Genomic DNA, 14,903 nt, shown 5'->3' with positions numbered 1-14,903 from the left:
GGACAGGACATCACAACTTCTCCTTCCTTCTAGAGAAAATTCCTGTGGGAGCACATTAGATTGATCTAGGGGCTCTTTCAAACAGATCTATCATGGGGATGCAATACCATATTTTCCACCTTTGTTGTTGATGTTGCTCCCTTTGATATTTTCTTTTCTTGTGTCTGCTTCCCTTAGGCTGTCAGAGTTTTGATGCTGAATATGTGGCTGTGGAAGAAGATGAAGACCCATCTGGCACCTTCAGTTGCTTTTGATTCATGTTGCTGAGTAGTGATGAAATGAGCCCTAATTATTCTGTCAAGGTGAGCTTCAGGACAGACCTGTGGTTAAAATGGTATAGATATGCCTAAGGGAGAATCACATGTTTCCACCAAATATAAAATAAACACAAGTGGCCAACCAACCCCACTGGTAATATTCCACATAGTGCTGCTGAGATCCAATGGGGTTATAGTTTATTTTAGAAGGAAGGCACAAAACTTCCCTTTCACAGGGTGGACAATGCTGGCTGATGCTAGGTGTGCTAAGGCCCATTCTTCTTGGGCTTAAACCAAGACCCCATATAAACTCTGCAGAGGTGACACCAAAATACATTTGAGAGCCTTAATCATCTTTGATGAGATGAACCCTGCACCAGGTGGAGAGAGAGAATGAGTGTGTGTTCTGTGTATGTGTGCATGCTAATGATTGTTTATGGAGGCTTTCCTGATCCTCCTTACTTCATTTTTTTCCTCTCTTTACTCATGATATCTCCACCCTCATCTTCATTCTTTGCTTTACTCTTTCCAAGGTGGCCCATGTGGATGTACAGAGAATACTTTCACCAGTGACAAATGGCTAATTCATTTAATCTGTGACAATATAATCAAGCCAGTTAATGTGAAGAGTCTCCATGAAGAGGCCCTTCCTTTCCACAAGTTGCCACTTAGTGGGGAAGCCTTGTTGTCAAGTTCCAAGTTAAACCTCAGAAATGGCAGATACTCACATAGCATGTGTCTTTGTTTTTCGGCCCCACAACATTCAACACAGGATCCACAACAGGAACACTGCCCAATTTACCCTTCATCAGTGCCCAAATGACTTTGTGTCCTCATGGCATTTGTGAAATAAGAAGCTTCTTGAATCTTGTCCACTCTGGAAGCAGAATGGGTAATCTCTAATCCCAATATTCTCACTCCTTTCTGCTCCTCACCCCTACAGACACATGGATAAAGTAAAAGTATGTGAAAGAGCAAGAGAAAGCCTGGTTTATTTAGATCCTTTCCTCACTAGAAAAATCACTGTCGTAGTGTAATGTGGAAACCAGGAATGAAGCCTCTGGTCTCCAGGAAAGTTCCATGAAGTTAGAAGAGGCTGAGACTAAGGAGCCATAGTTTTGAGAAGCAGGTTCTATTTTTTATGGCCATAAGGCTAAGCCAAGTAGCCTCTGAAAGTCTGAGCCCCAAACAAAAGGCAACCTTAGATTTATAGACTGTATGACATGTTAAAGACAAGGTAAACAATTGGCTGATTTAAGTTGAGAATGGGCCAAAGCTGAACCTTTAAGGTAGGGCCCCCCACCCCAGGTATATATTATCTTGCCTACATGCAGCTTCACCAGTTCCTGAAGCCTAGGGGAGGGGGTTTCTATCCCAGGAATATGTCTTTTCTAGCTTGCCTGCAAGAAGAGGGGGTTTGGGGATTTTCCACAGAAAGCACAGCTAGACCAGAAAGAGGGGGAAGACTTCCTGCTACAATGGGGCTATTGCATCATATATTTTCTTAAATGTAGTATAAATTTTTTAAGGAATTGAGCTTCTGAGCAGGTACAATGTGAAATTAAAATTGGTGTGAGTGCAACACCACTGTCACCCACCTCCCCACCATTGGTCACTTGTGAGAAGCCAAGCAGTCCCTCAGTAAGAGCTTAAGAGGTCAGATTCACTCTCTAAACCCAAAGTACCAGGAGAGTCTGAAGGTATATTTCCAAACACAAGAGAGTCTGAAAACAGCACATGACTATTCAAAGACATGCATGTATTAGGGAATGATACAGATCCATAATCATGATGAAAAGAAACCATGCTTCTCAGAGGATTACCTGCATCATGATTAATAGAAAATGTCTAAGTGTGTGCATATATTAAAGAGATTTGCATCTTTGGAGGGGATAGAGTATGAATTTTCTACTGACTAGAAAAGCTTCCCCCCAAACAAAGCCTGATCAGTTGGGAAATTGGCCTGAGGAACCTCCCTGGGGAGATGGAAAGAGACTAAATTATACTTGACCACTCAATAAGTTTCAGTTATTAACATTTTATCAATAATTATCAATGATGTATGAACATAATATGTAATAATGAGATTAAACACAAAGTAAAATGCTACCATTTTTTACTCCATAGTGATATAAATGCATTGTTAAATATTTAAATGCATATGACAAAGAGACACATTTTGCTTATAGAGAAAGCCAAGTAATTTACATAGATAATGACCCTCTAGGAAATAAGGCTTTATTCTCTCCTCCCTTGCTTTTGGGCTGTGTATACTGACTTGCTTCAAAAAAATGGTGTATGATAAAATAGTACCCTTACAGTGGCAGAAACTGGCTGACCTTTCTTGGCCAGGGGAACATGGTTAACATCATGAGTGATAAGTCATATTGATGGCATGTATCTCTGAACTGACTGGACTAAAAGGGGTTATCACTTTTCTCTTTCCAAAAGGAATACATCAGACAAACCCAAAGTGAGGCACATTCTACAAAATACCTGACAAGTAAGTCCCAAAAAAGTCATGATAATAACAAACAAGGAAATACAAAGAAACTGTTATATACCAGCAGAGTCTGAGGGGATGTGACAATTAAATGCAATGTGATGTCTTACCTGAGATATTCCTGGAACAGGAAAAAGGCATTAGTGGAGAATCTGGTGAAATCTAAATCGGGTGTAGAGTTCAGTTAGTAATAATGTAGTAATGTTGGTTTTTTAATTGTGACAAATATTCCATTGTGATGTAAGATCTTAATTATAGGGGAACCTGGGCAAGGTATATATAGAAACTCCTTGTAATTGAAAAGAATGTGTAGTTTGCTGTTGATGGGAAGAGTAGTCTACAAATATTAATTCAATTTAGTTGATTATTTTTGGACCTCTGTATCCTGATTGATTTTCTGTCTATTGTTTAAACTGCTGAAAGCTGAATGTTGTCTCAAATTATAACCAGAATTGTTGTAGTTCCCTCCTTTGGTTCTACCAAACAGGTATACTTTGTATATTTTGACGCTCTATTCTTAGGTGCATTAAGCAATTAAGACTATTCTGTCACCTTGGGGAATTCAAAGTTTTTTCATTATTTAACATCCTTTATCATCTCATAATTCTCCCTGATCTAAGCCTACATTGTCTGATACTGATATAGCTTTCCAGCTTTCTTCTGATTATTTTTTCTCTTTTTCTCTTTGTTTGTTTTTAGTTTATTCAACTTTATATTAAAATGGGATTTTTCCAGAAATCAAAGCATCTTGTTTTTACTGCCAACTGAAAATCACTGTCTTTTAATTAAGATACTCAGGCTAATTATATATAATATAACTATTGATAAGTTTCATTATAAACATATCACCTTGGTAGTTGTTTTCCATTTTTTCCATGTATTCTTTCCCCCTATTTGCCCTTTTTCTGCCTGAATTTAAATTTTCTTTTTTATGATTTGATTTCGTTTCCATTATAAACTTACTAGTCAATTATTTTTTACAATATTTTCTGCTTGCTCTAGGTTTTACATATCACAGTTTACTTACAAATGTCATACTAGTATTCAATGAATTTACAGCAGTGTAGCTCCAATATATTTCTCCCTCTTTTTTGCTCGTGCTTTTGTATATTTTAATTCACATGATAAAAACCAAAAAATCATTTTTTCTATAAAATGTCAATTATATTTAAAAGTGGTTAAAAATTGGAAAAATACATTTTATATTTGCTTAAATCTTTATCATCACAGGAACTATCCAATTCCTAGCATAGATCTAAATTTCTCTATTGTAACATATTATAGGTTGGAAACTTCTATGTCATTCTTTCTATTGCATGACTTCAGGCAATTAACTTTCTAAACTTTGTTCATCTAAAAATGCCTCAGTTTTTATTTGTGAAGGACATTAATGCTGACTAAAAATTAAAACTTAGCAAAAGTTTCCTCCAGTACTCCATGTCACTCAATTTCATTATGGTTGGTTGGTTTTCTCCTAAAAAATCTTCTGTTTTTTGTTATTTTGAGTTTTCTATGTTAATTATCTCAAATCTGACTGCCTTCAGAATTTTCCATTTATCTTTGTTTTCAGCTGCCTGAAGGAGTGTATGAATATGTGCGTGTGTGTATATTTTTGATGTTTATATTGCTTTGAACTCCATTTTTTATCTGTAGCTTGAATTCTTTCCTCATATTTTTAGTTTCTTGGCAATTATCAATTAAACACAACTTCTGCTCTCTTTTCTCTTTCTCACTCTTAATTTCTAATTATATATAAATGTGTATATATATATATGTGTGTGTGTGTGTCCATTTGATCACTTGATTATCCATTCTATTTTATCACTGATTTTTCTCTTTATATTTCAGAGTATTAATTTGCATTGACATCTCTTCAACTTCACTTGTTCTATCTTCAGCCCTCAGCTCTACTACTGTATTTTTATTGGCAACATTTCCTTTTGACTCTTGCTTCTAGCAGTCTCCACTTATTTTCTGGAAATCTTTATCTGTTCATGCATATTGTCTTCACTTTCTGCAGATTGTTTAACATTTTATTCAATTATTTAAGGTAAATACTAAATCTGATAGCTTTTTTATCCCTTAGTCTGTTTTTTCTAGATTATTTTGTTTCCTGTTGCTTTTGTTTTTTGAGAGCCTCAAAAATTTTTTGTGCAGTACAGTAGATGATGAAGTGAGTAGTGTTTATGTCTGGAAATGCCCAGGCCTCTTCATAGGCAATTTGTGTACAGGATTGAATGAATCTGGTCTACAGTTGACCTGGATTTGTGTTGCTATCATTTCTTTCAATGTACCAGTGGAAGATGTTCCTTAGTGTTTGAATTAATATCTTCAGTTTTCAGCTGTTTCAGAAAGACTGCATGGTAGGATGAGTTCTCTCCATGCTCATACCATCCCTGAATGGTTTACTTCCTTTTCTTGTTACTTGGCATTGGCCAGGCTCATGTTTGGGTGTGTTTCTTAGGGGATATTCTCCATTCACACTCCAACATGTGATTATCATTCTAAAATGTGGTTTCTTTAGTTATTTATTCTTTAGGCCTTTATTCTATATTTCTGTTTGTAATGATCTATAACCAAAATCTTACCTAAAGTCAACCCATCCCTGTGTTCAATTTTTCATGAATAATATGGAAGTTCTGCCCTGGAACTCTGGATCATGCCATGCTGCATAATGATAAGTCTCTAGGTGTTTGAAAGACTTTTCTTTCTAAATCCTATAACTCCAGTCATTATGCCAAATTGAATGTGGAATATGGAGCATAATGCCAGTGATTTTCCTGAATTCAGATCATGTTGCAATCATCCTTACATGCAACTTGCTATAGCACATGAGTCTCTTTTACACATGTCTCTTCAATCTCCCACTAACTATTCTAAGAACTTTAGACCCTCTTTTTCTCCTTATTCTGCCTTATACTAACTTTGTAGTATCAATATTTGATTTTCAGTATAAATTATCTAAACCTATGAAGATTATTCTTCTTTAAGATTATACTTGCTAATAATTTTTAACTGGTATGCAAACAAAGGCAATTAGAATGTACATTTATTAATTTCTAATATTTAATTCTTATATTGCTATTTTTTCAGATGATGTGATTTCCTATCAATTCAGTTTCTCAGGGTAAAAGTTGAATTTCATCTGAGTAAGGGCCTTTACTCAATCCTTACATGTTATTTAGATTCTATCAGGAAAGACACCTCATTTGAAATATCTGTATTACTTTTCCATTACTGCCACAAAATTTTAGAAAAATTAAAGTCTTAAAACAAAACCCATACATTAGTTTAGAATTCTGTAAGTGATAAATTGGAGAGGCTGGGTTGCATTCAGTGTTTCAATTCTGACAAACCTAAAATCAAAGTGTTGTTTGGCCTGAGTTCTCTTATCTTGGGGATCTGACTCCACTTCCTTCATTCAGAATGTTTGCAGAATCCTGTTCTTTACTGAACTTGCCAATGTAGGTTTGCGGTCCCCTTTTCCTCACTGGCTGTCAGACAGGAATCACTGAATTCTCCAAATCGTTTTCATGTTCTTAAACCTATGGCCTCCCAATCTTTTAATCTTTTTAATAGTATGTCGAATTCTCCTGACCCTTCCACTCTCTCTGATTTCTTCTACTTACAGTGGAGTCAATTTCCTGGTTTCAAAAGGTTTATGTGGCGGGCCGCGGTGGCTCAGCGGGCAAAGTGCTTGCCTGCTATGCCGGAGGACCTCGGTTCGATTCCCGGCCCCAGCCCATGTAAAAAACAAACAAACAAACAAAAATATAATAAAACAAGAAAATGTTTAAAGATGTTTCCCTTTCTTCCTCCCTTCCTTCCTTCCTTCTCTCTGTCTTTCCTTCCCTTCCTCCCTCTTTCTAAAAAAAAAAAAAAAAAAAAAAAAAGAGGAACATATTGTGATTATTCTCCTTCAAGGGAATGAGGACACATTCAGGTTTTGTCACCTCTCCAGCAGAGCCTTTACAAATTGAAGAACCTGCCTGGGTCTCCTGGAAGTAATTTCCTGGGGTATGCAGCAAGAGAATAAAACAAGCATTTTGGGTTTTCTTCAGAATGCACCTGTTTTGGGGGACATCTTTGTTGTTTGCAGATGCCCCATTACTCACTGGAGCTGGAACTGCCCTTTGCCTGTGACCAGATATTCCATGCTGAGGAGACAAGAGCCAGGGAGCCCAGGAAATGAGGATTCATTTCCTCCAGGTGTGGGTAAATCCTAGTGGCTGTGCTTCCTTTTGCTAGTTTCAAGAGCTCTTCCTGCACCTTGATTCTTTTCTTTCTCCAAAAGCCTCTCAGTGCCCACATAAGTAAATTCCCTGCATGAGGGAAGGACCTTTCACTCAGAATTGGCACCCCTGCAGAAGAGCCTTGACAAATTGTATGACTTGCATAAGGCTCTTGGAAACAGCTTGCTGAGGGTGCTTCAGGCAAATAAAATAAACATTTTGCATCTTTGACAACATGCACATGTCTTTGGGCTGCAGTTCCTCTTTTCTGAAGCCCCTGTCCCCACTAGGCCTGCCCTGTGATGTAGAATCAATGTCCCAAAATGAAGATGACAGATGAGGGAGCCCAGGACCTGAGTGTTGTTTCTCTTTGGCTGTGGGCACATCTCAGGAACTGGACCTCCTTGTGATGGTGTGAGGTGGCCTTTCTGCTCCCTGCTGGATTTTTTGTGCCCCAAACAGTCTAAAATCACAAGATTCCCTCTTCTTTTATTGAGGGCTGAGGTTCCTCTTAACCAGAGTCCCTGTTTTTTCAATGCCTGGGGGATGGTGGAACAGAGGGTGTCAGGAAATCTCTGCCCAAGGCAGAGGTCCTCTTACCTAGGTGTGGGGATTCCCTCAGCCCTTCTTCTGTGGACATGTACTAAGGCAGAATTAGGAGTGCCCTTCTTTTTTGCAAGTGTAAGCAATGTGGTCTTGTGGTTCTTCTTTACAAGGAGGAGCTTAGGGAGATCCTGCTGCCAGAGACCACTTCTTCTGGCCTCCCTGGGCTCCCACCAGCTGAGCAGCTCACAGGTCCCCATGGGCCCACCCCAGTGGGCATGACAATGAGAGGCCTCAGAAGCTACCTACTTGACATCAGGTGTAGTTCACATAGACATGGCTGGAACTAGAAGATTCTGAGGTTAAACTAGTTCAATTAACTTCATTTAAATATCTCTGCCTTTGTGCAAGTAGATCTTTCAAGTAGAAATGTTTTATCATACAGAGCAGAAGGGGTTAATTCAGCTTTCAATTTAAGCAACCATATATATGCTTTTCATTTAGATATCCATTATTATTTTATGTGCAGTAGAAAGTGTTTATGTTTCATTTACTTTCCATTTTGCTGGTCAGGACATTTAAAAATGTGCCTACTTATAGCACAAAACTTAATAAAATAATTAGTTTTCTACTGCTTCATTGAAGCCATTCTAGAGAATTAACCTCTTTAAAAGTGAATTTAATTCAGACCATGCACCCCAAAACAAACATGCAGAAAAGAAGAAATTAGAGATAAATGCATTCAAGTGTTTGACAGTGAAGAATGCATAGACTCCTACATTTTGGTGCCAGTGCTATGGTTTGCCTAGGATTTAAACAGATTTACCTCCAATTGCATTTCCACCACTACTAAATATCACTAGAGAGGAAAAGATGAATAACACCTTAATCTTATTGCTTAAAATAATTTAACTTCAGAGTCTCCCCAGAAGTTCTCTGAGAATTTTGGCAATCTGTAAGATACCATACCATAGTTGATATTTTTTTTGAATAATGGAATAAGGGCAAATTTCTTGCCCTGCTGCTTAAGTTAAGGGGAAAGTCTTCAAACTATTTTCCTTTTCAGAATATTTATTACGTGTAGTTTTCATTAATATTTTTTATTAAATTGTGGAAGTTTCTTCCTATACCTGTCTCACTGTAAAACTTGATCATGAATGTGTTTTAATTTTGTCAATTTTTTTTCTTCAGCTGTGGAGAAAATATGATATGATATAGAGGGTATGAGTTTTACTGAATTTTTAATGTTAATCTAACATCTCATTTTTGTCATAAAAGCCTCATGACAACACTTTTTATAACTATATATTGTTGGAAGCATTGTGTTAATATTTTGCTTAGTATTTTTATGACTGTGTTCTTGATGACACTGGTTTGTAATTCTCTTTCCTTGTATTCTCCCTCTAGGTTTTGGCATCAGCTGGACTCGTAAAATTAGCTAGGTGCTGTGATCATTTTTCTATTTCCCGGACATTTTTAATTGGATTTTTTTTTAGTGTTTTATACTTTTCTGTGCAAATCTCTGGGCATTTAGTTTTTGGTGGGAAGATCTTTGAAAATGAAAATAATTTAATACAGACGGCCATACATACTGAAATTCTGTTTTGTCTTATCTTAATTTCAATCTATTGTTTTATAACTAATTGGTTCCTTTTCTTTGTTTTCAAATATATTTGTATAAAATTGGCATGAAGTTATTCATAATATATACACTTGCTATTTGAATATCTGTTTCAATACCTTCTGGTTCATTCCCATCATTGCTAATTTTTATATTTTCTCTTTATTTTGATTAGTCTTGGTGATGTCTTATCCAGTCAGTAATATTTTTAAAATATCCAGTCCTGACTTCTAAAATGTTTGGTTGTCTTTTACTTTTTCACTGACATATTTTCTTATATATTGTCTTTCCTCTTTCTACTTACTTCATGTAATTTGTTCATTTTATTCTAGATTCTTAAAGTGGGAACATGAGTCATTGCTATCAAAACTATTTCTTTTGCAATACAGACTACATAAACTAACATTTTCCCAAAAGTGCTTCAATAACTATATCCCGCCAACTTTGAAATAGGGATTTTTCATTATAATGTAATTCAAAGTATTTTCTAATTTCTCTTTTCATTTCTTCCTCCTCATTTGTGTATGTCGGTGTGAGTGTGTTGTGTGTGTCCAATTCCTAAATGTAAGGGAATTTTCAGATACTTTAATATTATTGATATCTAAGTTAAGTCCCTTTCAATCAGAGATTACAAGCTGCATAAGTTAAAATCTTATAAATAAAGGACTACTTGTTCTATGATTCAGTATATGATTAATCTTGGTAAATGTTGCTTGGCACTTGAAAAGAATCTGTATTCTGAATTTATCAGTATTTGTTTCCTGTAAATATTCTGGTGAAGTTGTTTGATGGATATGTCAATATCTTCTATATCTTGGTTGATTTCTGTTAAAATTTGTATGAATTCCTGCGTAGTAGTGTTAAAATATTTCAGTATGACTGTTGATTTGTCTATTTCTACCACTAGATGGCTCTATTTTAACTTAATGTGTCTGATGTCCTGTGATTGAGATTGAGTGCATACAACTTTTTTATATCAGTGTCCCCTGAAGAATTTGATTTTCATTGTGGTGAGCTTCACCCTTTATATGTGGTTAAACCTTACTTTACTTAAAATTTATTTTACTATTTCATGCGTCCATTCTGGCTAATGCTTATGGTTTACATGAAACCATTTTTATTGCCTTACTTTCATATCATGTACATCTTTATATATTTTATTTTGCAGTATCCTAAGACCATCTTGCTTTTATATCACAAAAGCACCTATACCTTTTGATAGAAGTATTTTAGTGCTTTCTCTTTTTTTTGGTATGGGCAGGTTCTGGGAATTGAACCCAGGTCTTTGGCATGACAGGTGAGAATTTTGTCTCTGAGCCACATTCGTACCACCCTAGTGCATTTTTATTTATTGTATTTATACATTTATCATATATCAATGCCTACATTATTTTATTATTTGTGTAGTTATGCTTAAATCTATACTTAGCTTTATCTTTTGCAATTTTTCTTCTGTTCATTCCTTTGTTAATAATTTCCTGCCTGTGGTTGTTGTATATAGAATAGCTTTTACAAATTTCTTTTTGTCTTAGTTCCCCTACTGATTTTATAGATCTACATTTTATTATAATTAATTGTTAGTGATTGCCTTTTGGTTAACAAAATGTATCTTTAACTTATCAAATTCTATGTTAGAATTTGTATAGAAATTCATTTTACACTTCTTTCTACTTCCTGAATGTAAACTACTTTCAGCAGCATAGCATGCTTCTATGTATCCCCGTTGTTATCACTTCTTTTATTGCACCTTAACTTTTTTCTATGAGACAACTCCATTTTACAAATGTCTTATTTTTATTGTGGTTTTTAAAGCAATCAGGTGTTCATTAAAGAGTTCAGAGAAAAAATTTGAAAAAACATTTGCTGTCTCACACATATCTGTCATTATCATATCTTTGTGAAGAACCAAGTTTCTGTTGTTATTTCCTTCCGTCTTGAAAAACAACCTTTGTTTTTAAATACAAGCTGGATGCTTATGAATAGTATAAACTCCTGCCTTTATCTGAAAATGCCTTTATTTCATCTTTACTTTATAGAATTATTTTGTTTAGCAAATAATTTTATGAGTTTTATTTAAATCATCTTTTTAAAAAATCAGCCTTTAAAGGCTCTTCCTCATTCTCTTTCTTCCACTTAGTGTTCACTAAACCTTCTTTTCATTTTCTGCTTCATTTTTCTTAAGGTGTCCTTTCTGGTCCCACAGGAATTATCTTTCCCAGTGATGGCTGTCTGAACTTTCTGGCCACCAGTAAAATCATCATCCCAGCCACTCTGAAGACTCCAATGGAGAGGTGACTTCCTTCCTCAGGTACCACTCAGTGGGGAGACCTCATTGATGGTTCCAGAGTTAAAGTACAGTCATCATAGACTAATATGCACCACCTGTCATATTTCTACACCCAAACCACCCAAACTGGAATCCAATAAGCCAAAACCTCTGAGGACACATTTGTGCAATATTCACCAGGCACTGTTTCCTTATGGCAATGGGAATTGTTTCTCTTCCTCAACCTACCTGAATGGGAGTAGGCAGGAAGATGTGGCCACATCCAGACATCTGATAGTGTCTAACAAGTTTGGAAGTAAGTTCCTGGTGTAGATCTGAAAGGTAAATTGAATTCTTGTGGATACATCAAGATACCTTTTTTGAAACTAAAATATCACGTGTGCCTTCCCTTTGCATTTACCTAATAATTTTTTTCTACTATTCCTTCTCAATGGGCTCTTGATAGGAAAAGCAGGATTCAAGAATATTGCCTTGCTCAACACTCCCCCACTCCATGCACATCGCAAACACAGCCTTATCAGAGTGCAATAGCCAGATAACCAAGTTAACTATACCTGATCATATATATGTATGATTTGCACCAAGCTGTCTGGTCACTTGGAGGACTGATGAGAAGGAGATAGATGTAAGTCTTTTTTTCCCAATGAGTCTCAAGTCTATGAGTTGGAGGAAGGAGGCTGTTGCAGGGCTGTAGCATTCCGCTGAGGATGCACTCAGAGGTAGGCAGAAGTACAGGTCTCCTTGCCTCCTGCAAGATGGGAAAGGGCTCTTGGAACGGCTAACAACTATTCATACTTAATGAAATCAGTTTTATCAATGACCTTGAGTAAATGTTGTTACCCCCAAATTCTTCTTCAAATCTTTGTGAAATATGAAGCTACGTGAATCTTACCCATTATGGAATCTGTGTGTGATGTTTCTCTTCTGTAATTCCAATAACCCCCACTCTTTCCCATTCCCCCTACACAGTCTTATCTAAAGGTAATGGATGAGAGGGAGCAAGATAATGTCTGTTTTACACTGACACTTTCTTACTGGGAGAAGCCTCTGAATGTTTGAAGTTTTTTTGGTCATGTTTATTTCAAATATAAGCTATGAATAAAACTACTTCACTAGATCTGATCATGTGTGATGCAGAAACCCAGAAATAGCTGGGGGACCCATGTCACCATCACCCTCCTTCTGTCTCCTTGTTACCTTGAGAAGCCAAAGCAGGCAGGCAGGAAGGGCTAAGGTCATTCTCTACAATCCCCTATGCCCCAAGTCCTGTGATATCCTGCGCATACACCTCCAAACAGGACACAGGCAGAAGACAGCATATGACTATTTGAATAACTAAATATATTAGGGAGTGGTAAAGATCTCTGCTCATGATTGAAAGTGACCATCTTGACAGAATTTCTAATATTAGGGCTATTATATAATATGTAAGTGTATGGTGAGCATCTTGAGATTTTCAAGATTTTCCATCTGCCTCCAAGCTCATTTACACTGTGGAATCCAGAGCTTGGCTCCACAAGTGGTCCCATCTCCTAGCTCTCAAAGCTAGTCTACATTCCTACCCACCCAGACTCCTGTATCCTCACATCAGCAATAGCGTGTGGAATCCTCACCCTTACAATATGGCATGCTCTTCTGCCACCAGTTGGAGCTGATTCTCCAAGAATCAGCCCTTTCATGGTTCTCTGATTAGATTCCCCCTACAATAACCTCCCTTCTAAGTGGCACATGATCATTGGTTAATAACCTTAATTACATCTGCAAAATTTCCTTTTTGAGGTTAACATTGTAATAATGCATGCGAAATCTCAATATTCACAGTCCTGGGAATAATGACAGTACATCTTTTCACATTCTCCCATCAACATTTCCACAGAGTGCCACATTCATTTGCTCTATTAATGTTTTCTCCTTATCATTCAGTGAAAGCAACAAATGTCATTGCTTTAACAATAAAGCATCGGTTTCAACTATAGTAAGCCAGAGACTTAATTAGATAATGGTAAATGTACTATGGATCTCTAAAGTAAGGAAGAGACTTCAATGAATTTGATTTCCATAAATATATTTATGATAATGGACTGCTTTACTTTTCATTTACTAAGGTCAAAATTCTTAAACTGCAGGGGAGAGAGAGAGAGAGAAAGAAACATGGATATTTACCAAATCAAAGATCTGAATGGAGGGACATTTCTCAATTCATTACCACTGTGCCAAATAGCAGGAAAATTCAGGACACTGCGCATGTTTATAAAGCATTTGCTAATCAGCTAAGCAACTAGCTGTGGTGAGGATCATAAAATTGAAGGGTCTACTATGTTTATAAAGGAACTTAGAGACAGTTTTGTTTGTTATTAATGTTTGATTTTTCCACTAATATGCATTTGCTGCAGTTAGGATAATATTGTTCTAGGAAAGCCTAGTAACATCAGAGTGAAAGAAGAATGACTCTCTGGTAACAATTCAGGAAAAATGTCCACCAGGCTTCACATTCTTAAACAAAGCAAACCAGTGTCAGAACACTGGAAGAATATACTTGAAAGCAAAAAGGAACACAAAGACAAGGGTTTTATAGACAAGATTTAAAAATAATAGTAACCTGTTAATATTTTGAGAAGTTGCTGTTAAGTATGGAGCACACTGCACAGATTTCAGGGAATGCCTGAGGCTTGACTTGATATCACTCACAAAGTAACGCTTAAGAATTATAAACTGGGGGTCATTCTTGGGGAACATAAAAAAATGTGAAGAATGGGCTTTGGCTTCTTGGTTTTTCTTTTATTTTTTGGTGTTTGGTGTATTGGCTTGATAAATAACAAATTATCATAAAAGGCAGTCGCTTCAGATAAAATATTTTATTTGACCCCATTAGGGAGAAAGAGCTTTCAATCAATGGCAGCCCAGCAGTAGAGACTTGATGAGTGGAAACCTCTGTGGTGTGCTGGTGAGGGTGTGCAGTGCAGCTTATTTGGGGGTGCTGATGGAAAATAATACATGGTTTGGATGTTTCCACAGAAGTGGACCTTTCTCTGCCTAGTTCTTTCAGGCTTCCTAAAGCCCAGGTCTCCACTGGGCCCACCCTGGGTTGCAGAACTGAGGTCCCATAGTGTTCTTGCATGGGCAATGGAGCCCATGGCATTATTCTCAGCCTGTGTGCACCTCTTGGGGGTTGACCCCTTTGCGCTGTTATGAGGGGGCCTTTACAGCCCTTAATGGCATTACTGTATCCACAGGGGATCCTCTTCTCTGATGCTCTACTTTGTTCATTTCCTGAAGGGGGTGGAAGAAAGGGTGCCAGGAAAATCTCTAGCCAGGGCAGGAGTCCTCTTTCCTAGGTCTGGAGAGTCCCTCAGCCCTTCTCTTGTGGACATGTTCTAAAGTGGAATTAGGGGTGCCCTCCTCTTTCAGAAGTGTATGCAGTGTGATCTTATTGTGGTGCTTCATTACAAGGAGGATCATA

At 36.9% G+C, this 14,903-nt stretch overlaps 1 long non-coding RNA gene across 6 annotated transcripts in view; it reads left to right on the top strand.

Annotated features, from left to right (window-relative positions):
• Nucleotides 1-12,560, top strand: part of LOC143688453 (uncharacterized) — a 57,992-nt gene extending 45,432 nt beyond the window's left edge. For 2 of the 6 annotated variants that reach the window (XR_013178069.1, XR_013178067.1), the window contains 3 exons: nt 178-302; nt 2,709-2,760; nt 11,360-12,560. This is a non-coding gene — a long non-coding RNA (uncharacterized LOC143688453). Of the gene's footprint in view, nt 1-177; nt 303-2,708; nt 2,761-6,859; nt 6,970-7,708; nt 7,724-8,942; nt 8,978-11,338 lie in introns of those variants that run through there. The other 4 variants (XR_013178070.1, XR_013178068.1, XR_013178072.1 and 1 more) reach the window with 4 other exon arrangements.
• The last annotated feature ends 2,343 nt before the right edge of the window (nt 12,561-14,903 follow it).

This window comes from Tamandua tetradactyla, chromosome 6, assembly GCF_023851605.1.
Source record: "Tamandua tetradactyla isolate mTamTet1 chromosome 6, mTamTet1.pri, whole genome shotgun sequence".
NCBI lineage: Eukaryota > Metazoa > Chordata > Mammalia > Pilosa > Myrmecophagidae > Tamandua > Tamandua tetradactyla.
This window is presented reverse-complemented; position numbering and strand designations above follow the sequence as displayed.